The following is a 17,914-nucleotide window of genomic DNA, read 5'->3' on the forward strand; positions in this document are numbered from 1 at the left end:
GTTTAGAAGGAATGTGAATTACAACCCTGAGTAATGAGCTTCAGCAGCACTTAAATTGAAGACAAGATATTGAAATTGAAGAGGTCATGCCTTTATGCCCAATACTTCAATCTAAGACTCTGGTTTGAAAGAATTGTTATGAAGGTTGTAGTTCATCTGTAGGTCAAAGGACCCATTGAAAAACTGAGGCCTGTACACCAGGTCCTGACTGAAGCCTGAACAACAGGCCCTGAGGCAAAGCTGACCTCTGGATAAAGCTTCCAAGCAAAGGTTATCTTTGTGTCTGCTCATTACTGAAGCACTGTTACCAATATGATCTCTGTATCAGTTCAGTGGTGAAATGTGGATTGACCTTTCTGTGTTGAAGAATCAGACAAGGCCCCATCTGGCCTTGTTTGGGGCTGTAGGATCAAAGTCAACTGCCTTGGTTCCTCCCTGAGCCCTGGCCAGGCTTTGGGAGAAACCCAACAGAAGAATGAAACCAGATGTTCCCACACTAGAAGTGATGTCAGCTTGTTTGCTTGACAATGTAGAAGCTGGGCCCTGTCCCAGTGAGGCTGGAAGCCTTGTTTCCTGCAAAGGTGGATGCAGCTGCAGGAATTCCCAGTGTCTGGGAGTGGCTCTGCAGTCCTTGGCTTCTCCCAGCTGATGTGTGGCTCAAGATGATGGTAAAGTCTGAGGGGAACTGCTGATGGATCTTTCTAAATGCCTACAGGCAGTCTTTGGTAGTAATGACTGGATGCATGGCTGAGCTCCTTTTGTAATTCTTTGCTAATGATGATGTGCTTTGCTGAGCTCATCCTTTTGTAATTCTTTGCAGCTTTGCATGATATAAATTCCACAATTCCTTAAGTTGGTGTCTGTGTCTTTGGTGCTGACCCTGGCCACTGGTGAAACAGGGCCCCGTCCTGCCTAAGTGTTACCTGGGAAGACAAAAACCCTCACTCCAAATGTCACCCTTTCCTCCTTCCTCTCCCCACTTTATTCACTGAGCATGACGTCCCAGACGTGGTCTGGGATATCCCTGGGGTCAGTTGGGGTCACCTGTCCTGGCTGTGTCCCCTCCCAAGCTCCCCCACACCCCCAGCCCCTCCCCAGCGTGGCGGGACGAGGGGCAGGAAAGGCCTTGGCTGGAGGAGCTGAGCAAGACCAAAAGCATCTGTGTGTGCTCAGCCCTGTGCTCAGCACCCGAGCCCAGCAGTGTCCCAGTGCCAGTGTCCGTGGCATTTGTCCCTACAAGGGGTTTCCATGGCAATGGCCATGCCAGGTGACCCAGGTGTCCCACCCCAGTGACGGCTGCCATGGAAGCAGTGCCCAGCCCTGCCCCTTTCTGTCTGGCTGAGCTGGCCTTTGGCCCTGGCAGTGGCGTTTGCTGCTGGTTCCGCAGTGCCTGAGCAGCCAGCACAGCACAGGGCAGGTGGCCATGGCACAAGCCCCCAGCAAGGGATCCCCTCTGGCTCTGGGCAGTGACACCAGCCCTGAGCAAGGGGCTGCTGCAGTGGGCTCAGTGCAGTGTCCATGGCCACAGCCCCTTGCCATGGCCCAGGGCAGGGTGGGATGATGATCCACCCTCAGCTGGCCCAGGGCAGGGCTGCAGGGCCCTTCCCCACAGCCTGTGTGCACACAAGCACTTGCAGGGCTCTCTGCATTTCCCTTCCCCTCACTCTTGGCTCACTCACTCACCTCCCAACAACCCACTTGGTGCTTTGAGCTGCAAGGAGTCCAAAGCATGTCTGTCCTTCTGGAGTTGGTCTAATTCTGCCTTCAGCCAACTCTGGATTTGTGTTTCTTGCAGCACTTCCTGTGTGTCTAAATCATTCCTTGCATGCTTCTGCTCTGGGGAAGGGGAACCTCCTTGGAGGCAGCTTGGGCTTGGCACACCCTTGAGGAGTGCATCTGTTTTCAATGGGGAAACTCGGGAGTGTCTCCAAGCATTAATGGGTCCCACTGAGGTCCATCTCCAACCAGGCCCCTCATGGAGTTCTTGGAGGAGAGAATTGGAGGCCAGGATTGCACAAACCTGTTAGAGACTCAGTTTGGAAAGGAGAATGGAAAGTACCTTATTAAAAAACCAGGAGTACCTTGAAGCATTGCTGAGCCCCACTGAGTGTTGTTACTGACAAAGGATCTCAAGGGGCTCATTACAGCAGATAATTGCAGGCCATGATTGCACAAACCTCTCAGAGACTCCAAGGCAGAAGCAAAACCCCAAGTCCTTTGAAAAGCCTTTGAAGTCCCTTGGAAGCCCCACCAGGGCCATTCCTGAGCAAGGCTCCCCAGGGACTGGTTCCAGCAGATCCCTGAGGCCAGGAGTGCAGGGAGGCAAAGGCTCTGTGCAGGCAGCTGAGATGCTGAGCAAAGCCTGGCCTGGCTGGAGGCAGCAGAAGGGCCAAGGCCTGAGCCCCAGCCCCAGGGAAGGCAGATCCTGTCCCTCAGCTGAGCCTTGCTCAGGGCTCTGCCAGGGCCCCTGGCATGTGTGGGGATGCTGAGGGCAGGACAAGGGGGTGACAGTGCCCAGCCTTGCTGGGGCTGTGCCAGGAGGCCCCAGGGCCTGAGGACAAGGTGTCTCCTCCCAGCCCTTGGTGGCACAGACACTGCTGTGCCCCAGGACACCAGGACTTGGCTTCTCCTGGGCACTGCCAGCCTTGCCAGGGCCCTTGGCCATGTCCAGCACAGCTTGTCCTGCACTGTCCCACAGAATGGGGATGCTGGCCCATGGCCTGAGCCTGCCCCACAGCCCACCTCAGAAATGAACCTCCTGGATTGGGTGGGGGTTCTGGTTTAGGAGATGGGCCAGATGTTGAAGGAGCACATTTCCCCAGTGGTGGCCTCATTAGACTCAGCCCCAGCTGCTGGGAAACCTTCCCCCTGCCCTGAAAAGGGAGACTCTGATGGTGCAGCAGTGGGACCCACAGATGTTACAACCATCCAGGTTCCAGCTGAACCACAGGGGCATCACAGCCAGCAGCAGCTGGAAGCAAAGAAGTATAAAATGAAATCAGAGCACCCAGGTAACAAGGACAAGAAAAGAGGGCCCTCACAACCTGCAGGGCAACCAGAGGTTGAGATCATCACTGAGTCCCTGACACATGAAAGTCTCCATAATCTGCAAAAAGATATTGCATGACGGGGACATGTGAGGCTTTTACAGCCCGGTTACTTCAGGTCTGAGACCTTAGAGGTCCAGGCATGCAACTGGATAGTGGTGAGGCAAGGAATTTGGGACCCTTGACCCAGGACTCAGGTGTGAATCAGGTATTCGTAAGGAAGCCAGGCCCCCTTTCCCTCTGGGAGCCGCTGTTAAAGAGTGTAAGGGAGAGGTTTGTCCACAGAGACAGAATGCAGCAGCACCATCATGAAATGTGCTGGAAGACCCTTGAGGAGGACGTCCAAAATCTTGCCAGCAGAAGAAACACGTTATGCTCTTTTCACTGACTGTTCCTAGTCGCATCGTAGGGATGAACCAGAAGTGGAAAGCAGCCGTATGGAGCCCCACACGACAGGTCACAGAAGGTACTGAAGGAGAAGGTGGATCGAGTCAACTCACTGAAACCAAAGCTGTTCAATCGGCCCTGGACATGGTTGAAAGTGAGAAGTGGCCAAAGCTCTACCGCTACACTGATTTGTGGATGGTAGCCAATGCTCTGTGGGGTTGGCTGGAAAGGTGGACAAAAGCCAACTGGCAGTGTAGGGGAAAACCAATCTGGGCTGCTGATGAGTGGAAAGACATTGCCACTCTGGTAGAGAAGCTACCTGTGAAAGTCTGCCATGTAGATACCCATGTCACCAAGATTCAGGCTAGCGAGGAACACGGAAACAACAAGCAAGTAGATCAGGCAGCGAAGATAGAAATATCAAAGATAGATTTAGATTGGCAACACAAGGGAGAGTTGTTCCTAGCTCAATGGGCCCATGACGCCTCAGGTCATCAGGGCAGAGATGCCACCTAGAAGTGGGCACGAGACCGAGGGGTGGATCTAACCATGGACAGTATTTCCCAGGTTATCCATGACTATGAGACGTGTGCTGCATCAAGCAGGCCAAGCGGGTGAAGCCCCTATGGTATGGTGGGCAGTGGTCCAAATATAAGTATGGGGAGGCCTGGCAGATTGACTACATCACCCTTCCCCAAACCCGCCAAGGCAAGCGCTATGTGCTGACCATGGTGGAAGCCACCACTGGATGGTTGGAGACCCTGTGCCTCATGCTACTGCCTGGAAAACCACCCTGGACCTTGAAAGGCAAGTCCTTCAGAGGCATGGTACCCCTGAGAGGATTGAGTCCAACAATGGGACTCATTTCAAGAACAGCCTTATAAACACCTGGGCTAGAGAACATGGCATTGAGTGGGTGTACCATATTCCTTATTCCCAGCAGCTGGGAAAGTTGAACAGTGCAATGGCCTGCTTAAAACCACCTTGAAGGCAGTGGGTGGTGGGACTTTCAAGAACTGGGAGATTAATGTAGCAAAGGCTGCATATTTAGTGAACACTCAAGGTTCCACCAACCCAGCAGGTCCCGCCCAATCTGAGCACCTGAGAACAAGAGATGGAGATAAGGTTCCAGTGGTACACATGAGAGGTATGCTGGGAAAACCTGTTTGGATCAATTCTGCCTCCAGCAAAGACAATCCCATCCCTGGGGTTGTCTTCACTCAGGGACCAGGTTGCACCTGGTGGGTGATGCAAAAGGATGGAGAGACCCAATGCATCCCTCAAGGGGACCTTGTTTTAGGGTGAACTACCCATGACACTGTGTCTTTATCCATATTTGCATCCATATATGTATTTCATTGAAAGGTTTAAATTCAATGTAATGTGTTGGTATGGGAAAAAATTCAGGGTGGATAATGTTGGGGGTTAGATTGGTGGGTTTTTTTGTTGTTAGAGAATTTTTCCCCTTAAGTTGCTGGGAAAAGAACTACTGAGTCGTTATGGGTGCTTGAGGAAAACAAAGTAGCCAAAGGAGAGTGCAGACCGGGGCTACACCTTTTTTTTTTTTTTTTTTTTTTTTTTTTTTTTGGGGGGGGGGGGTGTCTCTGAGAGTGTTCTCTCCTGAGGGAAAAAAAGATACTGTGTGGTTTTGGGTGCAGATAAAGGATGGGGCTGGGGGCAGCTTCTCTCTCTTGCTCTCAGCATTGGAGAGAGGACGGCCAGGCTGCTGCTTGCTGCGGGAGGAGTTCGCTGTCATCACCGGGTCCAGTCCAGAGAAAATCTGCCATCATCTGCTCGTGTGCCCCAGAACTCTGAGCTCACCTCCTCCTGCCCTGCTGGACTGGCCCTGTCCTGCTGCCGCCGTTTCTTCAACACTGCTTTGAGGCTTTTTGCTACTCTGTGGCCCTGCACTGCCCTGCCCTGCTGGGACATCCCTGCTGTTCCATCTAAAACCGACAGAGCTTCTGATACATTTCATCCACCAGCCCGGGAATTTCCACTGTTCCAGCTTGGTCTTGGAGTCCCAAGAGATCAGACTGCCCCAGGCTATGTGAAACAAAGCCCCTCGAGGTTCCTGGTTCTGTTTATTATTAATGCTGTAGTTGTTGTTTGTTTGCCTTGTTATACATCCTAGTAAAGAACTGTTGTTCCTATCCTCATAGCTCTGTCTGAAAGCCCCTTTAAATTTCTAAATTCTAATAATTTGGAGGGAGGGGATTTGAATTCTCCATTCTGAGGGAGGCCCTGCCCCTCCCTAGTAGATACCTGTCTTTCAAACCATGATACTGGGAATATACTGGGAGAGAATGGGAGTGACAGGGATCACAGAGAAATCATAAAGGAAGTTACAGGAACAGTACTGGGAGTGCCTGGAACTATCATAAGGGTGAATGGGAGCACTTGGGACCATGCTGGGATCATACTGGAATCATACTGGGTGTGACCAGGATGATATTGGAACCATACTGAGCCTAACTGCAAGTGACTGGGATCATACTGGGGGTGACTGGGAGCCACAGGGTCCATGCTGGGAGTGAGCTGGGCCCCGCTGGGGAAACTGGGTGAACTGGTCCAGCTGGGGCTCAGGGTTGTTCTCCCCCAGGGCTGGCCCGGGTCCTGCTGCCACCCTGGGCCCCACAGAGCTGAGGGACAGGGACAGCTGAGGGACAGGGCACAGCTGAGGGACAGGGCACAGCTGAGGGTCAGGGGACATCTGGGGGACACAGGACAGCCAGGGAACACAGCCCTGCAAAGGGTCACTGGGCTCCAGTGCTGTGGGCTGTTGCTCTTGGGCTCCCAGCACAGGCCAAAGGGGGAGAATCCCCTCCACAAACTGTTGTTTGCTTTAAGCTTTGCTCTGGAGCATTCCCAAGGAGCCACCTGCAGTGGCTGGAGCCTGGCCGGGTGCCCAGAGCCACCAAAGCTGCTCCAGCAGTGCCCTCCTGCCCTGGGCAGGGCAGGAACACCCAAGGAAAGGCTCGTGCTGGGCTCAGGGCAGGGACAGGGCACTCCCCTGGTGCTGCCACGGGCACAACAGAGCCAGCCTGGGGAAAGGATTGGCATTTATATCCCATGGAATCCCAGCAGGGATTCCTTCTCATTTCACTGCTGTCATTGGATTGATCATCAATTCAAATCATTTTCCCATGGAATTGCCATGGCAGTTGGTAGGGGGGAGACCCATCCAGGGAATTCTCACCTGACTGAGATGAGAGGGAGATCCAGCCATGGAAATTCCATGGGAATTCCTGCATTCCCAAGTCCCCCCATTCCTGAATCCCCCATTCCTGTATCCCACATTCCCATAGGAATTCACCTTCCCCTCCCACACCCACCTTTGTGCCCCAGAGCTTCCCAGCCATATCTGATGTATTTTAGGGGCCCTTCCACACAGGTGTGTTCCAGGTAATGCTTCATCTGCTCCACCAGGATCCATTTGGATTCCCAGCACCTCTGGGAGATCCAGGTGGCACCTTTGGACACTGCCAAGCTCCCGCATCTCAGATGGAAGGAGATGAAATCCCACCCATCATAGCCACACCATGGGATCCATGGAGGCTCCATTGGACAGGAGGTCACAGCTGGAAACCACCTGCACCCTGTGGAGACCTGGGAACGAGGAGAGAATGGAGCCATGGAGTCGTGTCCCAGCCCTGTTGGAAAGCAGATAGAAATCTCCCAGGACCCCGTGCACACAGGCTGAGAGGCAGAAAGGAATGCAGGGGTTGGTTGGAAACCCTCAGAGAAACTGAGATACATAAAGTCACCCAGACATGAAGTGGGGATGTGTGTTTTAGTTTTAGGTGAGTAAAAATATGCCTTAAGTGCCTTAAACAAATAAGAGACTGTATGAGTTGATAGAAAAGCCCTAAAGTCCAGTTTAAAGTTCAGTAGCATTACCTTGTCCAAAGTTAACTAAGTCCTAGACATTACATCAACATAACCTAGCATTGCTACCATTGCTGGACAGAATAGATAGGCTACAGGCTTAGGCCTTGTGTAAGAAATGATGAGCATTGTCACACAACTGTGTTAGACCAGGACAGGTGCAAAAAGAGAGGAACAGCATCGTGTTTGTAGCTGATTGGATGATTTATGAATAGAATGCATTGTATCGGGGAGTGCTGCTGCTGCTGCTGCTGCTGCTGCTGCTGCTGCTTGGGACATGGGGACTCTGTGCAGGAAGGCATTTTGCATAATGGCACGGACTGTAACACTCTGACCTTCCTGAGACTGATCTGGCCATGTCATAAACTACTTTTCCAACAAGCAGCAGCCTCTCTTGTCCCTCGGTTGGCCCGCTCAATCTTGACAGCTGTCCATCAGCAATGTGCCCGCTGCTCCTGCGTCCTGCCAGTCCTTCCCTGGCAGTGCCAGCAGGAGCTGCTCCTGCCGCCGGCCAGCTCCTCTGCCTGGAGTCCCTTCCCGTGCTGGCAGTACAAGCTCCCTCTTGCCTCCAGCCAAATGCCTGCCTCCACCTTGGGCTGGCTTTGCCAGCTCTCTTTTTCCAAGCGTTTGAGTCCCAGGCTTCTGCCCCAGCCCAGGGTCATTTGTTATTTCCATCACCTGCTAGTTCTACACAATGAACCATTCTGGTTTTGCCTAAGAGGTGAAGATCGTGCTGCTTTCTTGTCCACAATGTCCTGTTCAGACCAAGAACACGCTGTTCTTATGGCTGGGATTGTGGCTGTTCCTACACCATTTATTCCACTCTGCATGACTAAAGAAAATCTATCCTGTTCCTTACTAAGTTTAAGCTACAGCTTAGTGCAAATATGTGTTGAAAGAGCATGAGTGCCATAATCGCCCTTTTATTTTTCAGTCACTAGTGGACACCTCCCTGAAGGATGCAGAACAACTCAAAAATATTGCGCATACAATGAAGAAAACGCAGCACAAAATTCCCTCTGGATGACGAGGTTAGAAAATCTGTTTAAATCCGTGTCACTGTTTCTCACCACATCTACTTAAACTGATAATAAATTCAGCTGATTTTCTCCACGCGGAGGCAGATTTGCAATGAAGCAGCAGCATTTCGTGATGCTAAATAAGATTTGGCATTACCTGTAATGTTCACTGCCACTAAGTATATCAGTACACAGCAGAGCAGACTGGGTTACCTCAGTTATTCCTCTCCTCCCCTCCTGTACATCCCATTGTCTCCTCTGAAGAAGACACAGGCCATGAAAACAAGGCAAGGTTGCTCCCTATTTTTCTTCTCCCACAGGATTTGTTAGGCACTATGTTTTTGCATGTGCCTCTCCCCAGCTTGCTTATTTCTCATTCTACAAAAGAAGAGAGCTGAAGGAGTTTCAGGCATGTGAGTGCCTGATCTCTCTTTCCCTCTGAAGGCTCTGCCTCCCAACGCCCTGGTTCCCTGCTGTGCTTTGCCATGAGAGCCATTCAAGCCCCAAACACAAGGGCAGTGGAATTCAACTGCAAAGCCTCTCTCTGCAGTGGGATTGCTTTTACCCTGCAGCCTCCATGGGCTCTGTGGGAGCAGGGGCCATCCCAGCCTGTGACCTGCACACAGAGCCAGGAAAAGGAGCAGATCCTGCTGCCTTCTGCTCCTGCTGATCCCAGCAGCAACTCCCCTGCCAGTTCCTCCAGGGAACTGCACACCAAGGGCTTCCAGCATTGTAGAGGCTGTGAGAACTTGCTGCTTCCCAGTTCTCCACCATCCCTCTGGATTCTGGAGCAGCTCAGCACAAGTGTCCCTGGCCCTTCCTTCATCCCCAGCCTGCAGCAGTCACAGTCACTGCTGCCTCCCCCTCGCTGCAGCTCATTTGCCAAAGTGCTGCCAAAGGCAGCGGAGCTGGCTCAGGATCCCTGTTGGCTTCTGGGCTCCAGGATGACCTTCAGAGGGACACTTGGAGCGCTCCCTAAAGAGCTGCCCGTGGTGTGGGGGCTGGATTTGTCCTCCCTGGGTGGCTCTGGTTGGAGTTCTACAGCTCCGTGGAGTCCCAGAGTTTTCTCAGCTGGCCTTTGCAGTGAGTTCTTGGCCAACGCGTGGCTCTGCTGCCATCCCAAATCTGCGCTTGCCTTGCCCAGCCGGAGTGCAAGTGGATGATGTGCTGGGCATGGCTGGAGAATTCCATGGACAAAATCCTCCCCCATCATCACATTTACATCTGCTCATTGCTCTGCATGGCACAAATCAACCCTCCTTTTTAATGGGAACATTGAATTGATTGCACATCCTTACATCTGCAATACTAATGGAAAAATACACAAAAATCAACTTAGGTTGAAAATGAAATTTATTTTGAATTGCTGCGCCTGCACTGCCAGTATAGAAACATACAAATATCAATTCAAGCTTAAAAAACTAGTTTATTGTTACAATTGTGCTATGTAAATAGATGCAAATAGAAACTTGTTAAAAAAGTAAATTTCTTGCAACCCTCTACAACCACACACTATACACAAATATCCATTGGAGTTTAACAATTCAATTCATTACATATTACTCCAACTGGACAGCCCATCTACAAATACAAAAATATCAGTATCCCTCTCTAAAGAATCCCAGAGCCACTGCTAAAGAAATAGAATTCTAGAACCATACAACTCAAGACATGTTTAAATTTTTGTAAATACATAACCATACAATACACAGATGTAAATGTATAATTCATATTTCCTGGGACATAAAACAAGACATAGATAAAGACACACATCACAAACCTATCTATAAATATACAAATATCAATTCACCAATATAAGAATCCTTACAATCCCATCAACACAACTATACAGAGATACAACTGAACAAGTATGTCAATATAAATACAGAAGGAAACACATCAGTATACATGCATCAATATGACAATATACATACATATATACGTGTACAAATTCCAGTCTACACAGGTCAATAACCATCAGCTTCTAACTCTCTCAGTCCAGCTGTAACCATCTCTAAGCACAGCTCCATCAGCAGGGATTGCAGCTGCCCAAGTTGCCAGGGCTCTCCCTCGGTCTCTTCCTCCCGTGCAGAGCAGCTCTCCTGGACAGGGACAGCAGAGGGGACATGTGCAAAGCAAAGGGAACCCTGAGTCAGGATGGGGCCGTTTCCCTTGGCGGCAGCAGCTGCCCTTCAGTCAGGGAAGGGAAAATCTCAGCGCCTCCGCAGGAGGGTTGGAAAGAAGAAGCAGCCGAGCGGGCCGGGCTGTGGTGAGCGCAGCCGCGGCGGGACTGTCCCGCAGGCGCCGGCAGCCCGGCACGGCCGGCACAGCTCCCGGGCCCTGCCGGCACAGCTGCCTTGCCCAAGGACAGCCCCTGTGCCGGCCGGGGCAGCTGCGCTGAGCAGCCCCAGCACGGGCAGGGCCCGCTCCTGCCCGGCCGGGCACTGCCCAGGGCCAAAGCCCACGGCACCCTCAGCCCCAGCCTGCCTCACCGGCCCTGCGGCCTCAGCCGGGCTCTGGGCTGGCAGCAGCAGCTCCCTGTTCACTGCTGGGGCTGGCGGCCTTCAGCCTCTCCCTGCCGGCTCCTGTCAGTCTCCGCCTGTCCTCAAGGTCTGCGGGGCAGCTGTGGCAAAAGTGGAGGCTCTGGAATTGGTTCCAAGGCCTGGCAGAGCTGCAGTCCCAGAGCCCTCTGTGCTCCCTGCTGGCCCCTCCATCCCCTCAGCCCCACCGTCCCCTCGGCAAAGCCCCGGCCCCCTTCAGTCTCTTCAGCCCCCTCACGGTCCTCTCACCCCACTCAATCCCTTCTGACCCATCCCATTCCCCTTAGAGCCACCATCCCCCTCAGCCTGTGCCACTTCCCTGTCACCTCAGTGCCACCATCGCCCTCTGCTCCCCCACAGCCCTCAGTCCCCCCAGCAGCTCAAGGTCACTGTCCCTGCAGCTGTCAGCGCCTCCTCAGCCCCCTCAGCCCCCTCAGCCCCCTCAGTCTCACCGTCCTTCAGCAGCTCCTCAGGGGACAGGGCCTGGGGCCAGCGGCAGCTCCCAGCGCTCCAGGGACCCCCGGGGCTGGAACTGCTGCTCCGCCCGGCCCGGCCAGCCAGCTCGGACCCAGCACAGGAACAGGGGACAGAGAGGCCACAGGGGGAAAAACAAGAGGTGGAAAAGGCAGCTGAGGGGGGACAGAGGTAAAAATTCTGCCTAGGCCTACACAAACATCAGTCTATCCATCTGCATGAGTTCACAGAGCCACGCAGAGCAGTTTGCTTTGTGATGTCAGGGCATGGTTGTCACATCGTTGTGCAGACATCACAAGGTTGCCTTGGTGCACGGAAGGCCTCAGTGGTGTCAGAGCAGCTCTCGGGCTTGCTCAGTGCAGGAGCATCCTCCTGCTTGAGGCTTTTGTCAGTGGGCAGCTGCACCCTGGCAGGAGCCCTGTTTGTTTCTTGTGTTAGAGCACAGTCTGCAAACTTGCACAGCAGTGCCTGCAATGATTGGGCAACTCGCTGCTGCAGTTTGCACTGCTTATGGTATTGGTTATTCCAGATATTACCTGACTCACCTGGCATGTAAGTAGGGCTTTTCCCTGGGTATAACCTAACCTGGCTTTTGTCTGTCTTCCTGCTCTTTCTTAGTGCCTCAGTTGATTTGGAAACAGAAAGGCCATTTGGATGCCACTTGGGTAAAGCTGCTGTCAACACCTTCAGCTAAAAAGGGGGTGTCTGTAGCCAGGGCTTTGTGGGCAGCACTTGCAAGGGAAGCTGCAGGGCTTGCGTTCCCTCCCTGGGAGAGTCTGTGGCAGCAGAGTGTGTCATTTCCTCCAGTTTGCTGGGTCAAGCAGGACAACTTTGAAAATGTGGACTGGGACACCTTCTTGGAAGACCTTCTAAAAATGCTCCAGTTGTCTCCAGTTTTCTCAAAGAATCTGGTTCATTTTCCCTTGCCCACTGCAGGTCACCTGAGACGTGTATTCAGAGGTGCCGATCCTGAGGTGAGTGAGAAAGGAACATTTGATGTACCTGGTGTTTAAGAATTGTGGAGCAAGCTGTGAGCTTGGCCTATGGCAGTAGAGCGTAGAGGGCCAGCTGAGTAGGCTGGAAGAAGATCCATTTCCATGCCTGCAGCAGCAAGAGCAAAGGCATTACTGGCTCTTTCCTAATTTTCCATTTCAGAGCTTTAAAAGAACTGAAAGCCCAGATTTGCAGAGAGCATGTTGCTTCCTGATAATAGCTGGAGGAATATCTAATTCAGAGCAATTTGAAGCTGAATCAGCCCATTTGAATTTAGTCTGACTTCGAATCCCATTGCTCTCAAAGCTGCTGATTTCTGCTCAGTAGAGCTGGTTCTAGAGCTGACTAGAAAGAAGGTTATAAATGATAGGTAATGGCCTGTGTCTCACGCTCCTGTCTGTCCACAGAGCACAGAACCAAGAGCAGACTCTCCTCTGGCTCCCTCTGCTCCTGCAGAAGAGGCCAAAGAGGAGCAAGATGAGCACCAGCCTCCAGCTGTGCTCACACCACAGCCGGAACTTTCCGAGACAGTAAGTGCCACTCCTGGAGGGTGCTGTCTTTAGTGCAAGGCAGAGCTGCAAGTTTCTGAGCAGCCAGCACTTGCTGTTGGTGGCTGAGGATGCTGAGTGCTGGAGTCCTGCCAGCACCTAGCCATTCCCCTCAGGCAGTGACACCTGGAAAATGGGCTTTGACCTGTCATGTGTAGGCCCCAGCTTGCTGGGATTCTGATAGGGGCCAGCCTGAAGCATGAAGCCTCCTGAAGCATGTCTGCAGAGCAGGGAGCATGTCAAAGACACTGTGCTCAGCCTTGTTGGATACGTAGGGGACACTGTGGTGTGCAGACACCTGTCCCCCTGCACAGACTTGCCAAGTAGCTACAGGCACAAAAAAGATTGATCTGACAACACAAGCTCTTGGGGGTGGTTTGTCCCTGCCAGCTTCTTGGGTGTGCTTACCTGGGAGCATTTCAGAGACACACTGGGGACGTGGAGTTGCTGCTTGAAGTCAGGGATTTGGGTGCCTTTGTTGCCAGGTTGTTCTTTAGCCTCTTCAGGCAGAGAAGTCAGTAGCAGAGCTGACAGGCGCTCGGAGTCCACCTGTCTTTTGGCTTTTAATAAGCTGCTAAGAGATGGTTGTGTTGTCCATGAATGCATGGGGGAAGGCACTCTTCTCCTGTGTGGCAAAAGACACAAAGCTTCATAGTTCTGAGCCCTCCTTCTAGACAAAAATCAGAGACTGCCAGTGTCTGTTGATACCTTTTGTTGGGAAGTCTGCAGCTTTGAAAACTCCACTGGAGCCTGGAGGCCGGGGCAAAGCTGCAAGCCCTTGACTGCTGTCTCACAATGCTAAGAACAGGAAGGACATCTTGAAATGGTGGATGAATCAAAGCCCTTGCATTCCAGCTGGTCCTCAGGGATCGGAGGGGCTGGGAGGGGCTGGGCTTCATTTGTGATTACAGCCACTTTAGCACCATCACTGTGGTGGAGTCCAAGAGAAGAACGTGCCCAAGCACAGATGCACAGAGTGCAGTTCCCAGTGCAGTGCTCTGGGTCTGATCACATTCCATAATGACCTACACACTCCAGATTCCCCAAGAGTGTGGTTTATTGAGGCAACAGGAGAGCAAGTTCAGGATTGCAGCAGATCAGGGCTACCGAGTGTTGATGTGTGTAGTGACAGAAAGTATAGGAAGAGAAAGATTATAACAGTGAGATCTGTCTGTCTGTCTGTCTATCTATCTGTTTATCTGTCTGTCTATCTGGACCTTCCTGGCTCTGCTCCGAGGCAATTGGATGTGCAAAGCTCACCTAATGGGATCCTTTCTGGAGAGGAGGAGAGACACATTCCGTTGACCGATCCTGAGCAGGCAGAGATGTTTCGCCTCCAGAGATGGTTGTTTTTTCCCCTTGGAGGTGTTTTCCTCCTCCAGCCTCTTCTGCCCTGAAGCCCCCTATTTATCCTATAAGTTTCTGCTTTTCCCAGTCAGGTGGAGCAATCTCATGTTCTAGTTGGGTTTTAGTGACTTTGATCTCACATGCATGAGAGAATTCTCAGTTGACAAAAGAGGGAGAATCAACACCTTGATCCCCCTCCATATACTGAGGTGGCCATAGACGGTCTGTGACCTCCATCAGAGGATCATCCTTATCTCCTGAATGACCAGGATTTCTAACAAGAGTGTAGATGGCAGAAAGGCAGGAATGGTGGTGCAGGCCTGAAGAGAACATGAACTCCACAAGTGTCTCCTACAAGGAGTGAGCTCACACAAGAAGCCACCTGCAGAGCCAGGATGGAGCTGTGGGACAGGGCTGGGTTTCAGTCACTCCAGAACGACAAACAGGACACAGCAGAAGCAGAGGGAGGCCCTCAGCAGACCCTTGAGAAATGCCACATGTTCCCTGTCAGCTTCCTAAGAGGCTGTTGGAGCTTCAGCCCCAGATGGAGCCTGATGGTAGTGCCAGTGTCACTTTGGAATCCGTGCCTCCCCACGGGCAGAGAATGACCCAGGAGAGCAGCAGCACAGTGCTTTGGGAATGTGTGAGCCCAGCAGGCTTTGACTCTTGGCCCACAGGTGTTGTATGGGAAGTTGAAAGCCATCTTCTCTTGCTTCCTGTGCAGGTGCCACTAGAGAAAGAGCATGAGCAGCTTGCTTGCTCAGAGATGCCATGCCAGCCATGCCAGATTGAGGGAGAGCTGTTTCCAGCTGAAGAAGGGGAAAAGCAGCTCAGGCAGCAGGTGGAAGAGCCCCAGGAGAATGGGCAGGTAAGCCTGGCTGGCCAGGTGACAGAGTGAAGGGCACGAAGAGGGGCATCAAATGGAGCTCTTGGGACTGAGGAGGCCAGGAGTGTCACAGGCACTGAAAGCACAGAGCCTCGTAGTCTGCAGAGATCAGCACTGGGACAGGAGGGTTCCAATGGAAGCAGGGGTGGGCAGGGAAGCAGAAAGAAGTGTCTGACAGAATGTGATTTGGAGGCTGAAAGAGGAAAAGCTGAGCCTGATGGCAGCTCCCAGTCACTTGCTCTGCATTTGTGTGCACAGAACATCGAGGCAGAGGCACAAGCAGAGCTGCCCAAAGCTGCGAGTGACATCATGGCAGTGAAGAGGAGGGACAAGGAAGACATGAGAAGAACTCAAGATCCCTGGGATCTGCAGCAGCAGAGGGGCGATCAACAAAACCAGGTGAGTGGAAGAGTGGCAGCCACTCCACTGGTGGAAGTTTCTGTCTCTTGTCCTTTACAGAACTTTGGGGAGAAGCTGCAGGCAGAGCTGCAGGAAACTCAGGCTAGGATCAAGGCAAGGGAGAAGAGGCTGGCGGAAGAATTGAAAATCCTAAGAGGAACACAAGTGAAAATTCACCTCCTCCTTGAGGAGCAAGCGACTCTACGAAAACAAGTGAGTGAAAGAGCGATAGCCACTGCAGTCACCTCACTGGTGCTTTCTGCCCTTCTTGCCTTTCCCCTGCAGAGCAGCAGGAGGGTGGGGTGATGCCTCGGAGTGCCATCCTGCTCCAGTGTCTATCACAGCCACTCTGAAGGACACTTCCAGGTCTGCTGAATCTCAGCTGCTGCCCTGGACAGTGGCACTGGTGCTTTGGCCTTTGGGCCAGCAGTCATCTGAATGCATTGCTGCTGGCCTGTTGCTGCTCTCTTTGTTTCTTGAGGTGTTCTTGCAGGTGAACACGGTGACCCAGATGGATCTTGACACAAGCTGTCTGTATCCCTTGTGAATCTGGGGCTCTCCCTTTCCTCACAGTCGATGACTCTTGGCTGACAGGGACAAGCTGCTGTACTCTCTGACTGCTTTGTTCTCCTTGACTTGAGGTGGGAGTGTTGACATCTCGCCTGGCAGCCCGCAAAGGTTTCCAGCAAGCGATTGGCAACGAGGAGCCCCAAGATTCTTGTAAGGCACAGCAAGTGTCCCAAGCAGAAGCGCTGCCGGTTGAGCAGGTTGTGAAGATGGTGGAGAAAAAGAGGACTGCGGTGCAAGGAGGTAGAACATTTGAACAAGGAGATGCAAGTGTGTCTTGAAGGGGGCAAAGAGTCCTTGGGAGAAAGTGGAATGGTCATTTTGGCAGTCACCCTCCAGAAAATTCATGCAAATGGATTTTGGAGAAAATGGAAAAAGAACCTGGCCATGAACACGAGTAAAACCAGCCTTTGGTTTTGACCCATCCAGTTTGAGAAATGGACATCAGAAAAAACCCATGGCAGAGCCCTGCATGTGGCTGACAGCATCTTCCTAAGGGCTTGCATTCGAAATAGGATTGCGGGCTAATCTCTGCCAGCCACTTTTCTGACACAAACTCCTTTGTTGTCTCAGATCTACACAGGCTCTTCTATTGAACCTGCAGCAGCAGCAGCAGCAGCAGCAGTGTCACCTAAAGGAGCCTTTGCTGCCCCAGCTAAGAAGGGGAGCTGCGGGCAGTTTGTTCATCTCCAGCACTGACAGAGCTGCTGCTCAGCAACAGGAGATGGAGGATGACCCCCTGCAGCTACTGAGTACGTCTGGTGTCTTTCTTATCTGAGGGACAGTGTATTGTGTGCACGTGTCAGCACAGCTGTACCAATGATGCTGCTCCGTTTGGTGGCACAGGGACATTTAGGACTCCCCACAGGAAATGCTGTGCTCCAAGGCAGCAAGAGAATGCTCTGGGTGTTCCTGCTGCCTCTGAGGGCAGCTTGGACGGGCTTGGGTTTGCCTGAGCTTCCCTATCTGCTAAAGGCAGAAGCAGGGATTGTTCTTGCATCAGCAGAAGGCTGTGACCCAGCAAATGATCGAGGCAAGTCCTGTGTGCTGGTGGCCAAACTGGATAGACTAGTTAGAATTCCTAAATTCTCCTTAGAGTCCCGACTTCTCACCCATCATCAGAGCAAAACAACTTCACAGAGATGGATTGGTTTTGGCATTTTGTCTCTTGCTTGTGGTTTTGTTTTAGTTTGGGTATTTTTCTGGATTTTTTGGGGTAGAGTATTTTTCTCCATCCCGAAGGAGCTCTTCTGCCCCATGTGTCTTACTGGTGTCATTTTTATGGCTGTTCTTATTACCACTACTACACCTACAGTATTTTTAATGAGAATATGATATTTTTGTCAGTGAGAATCTCCTTTGAAAGAACATCAAGTGACAGCAGAAACAGAGAACAAGAGGGGGTTTTTTGTGCCCCCAATGAAAAACCAGATACTTTTATGGCAATCTAGATTTGATATCCTAATTTTGTTCTTCTAAAGATGTGTCCAAGAGACACAGGCTGTGGAGTGATCAGATAAAAGTGCACTGCAGGCATTTCTCAGGAGCAAGCCTCCAGGCCCCTCTGCTGTGTGTTCCTCAGATCCATGGCACATTTTCATACCTGATTCCCAGTCATTCCCATCACTGTTCAAATGCTACCCTTTGGCCCAAGCCCTGCTCAGATCAATCCTTAGGAAAACACATCAAGCCCTTTGTGATTCTGCAGCACAAGTGGTTTAATCTGCTTCTTGCCCATAGCAGCTGGCAGTACCATGCTCTCAGGTAAGACCTGGTGGGGCTGAGAGCAGAGCCCACTTGACTCTCTGTCTACCATCAC

Source organism: Hirundo rustica, chromosome 21 (assembly GCF_015227805.2).
Source record: "Hirundo rustica isolate bHirRus1 chromosome 21, bHirRus1.pri.v3, whole genome shotgun sequence".
Classification (NCBI taxonomy): Eukaryota; Metazoa; Chordata; class Aves; order Passeriformes; family Hirundinidae; genus Hirundo; species Hirundo rustica.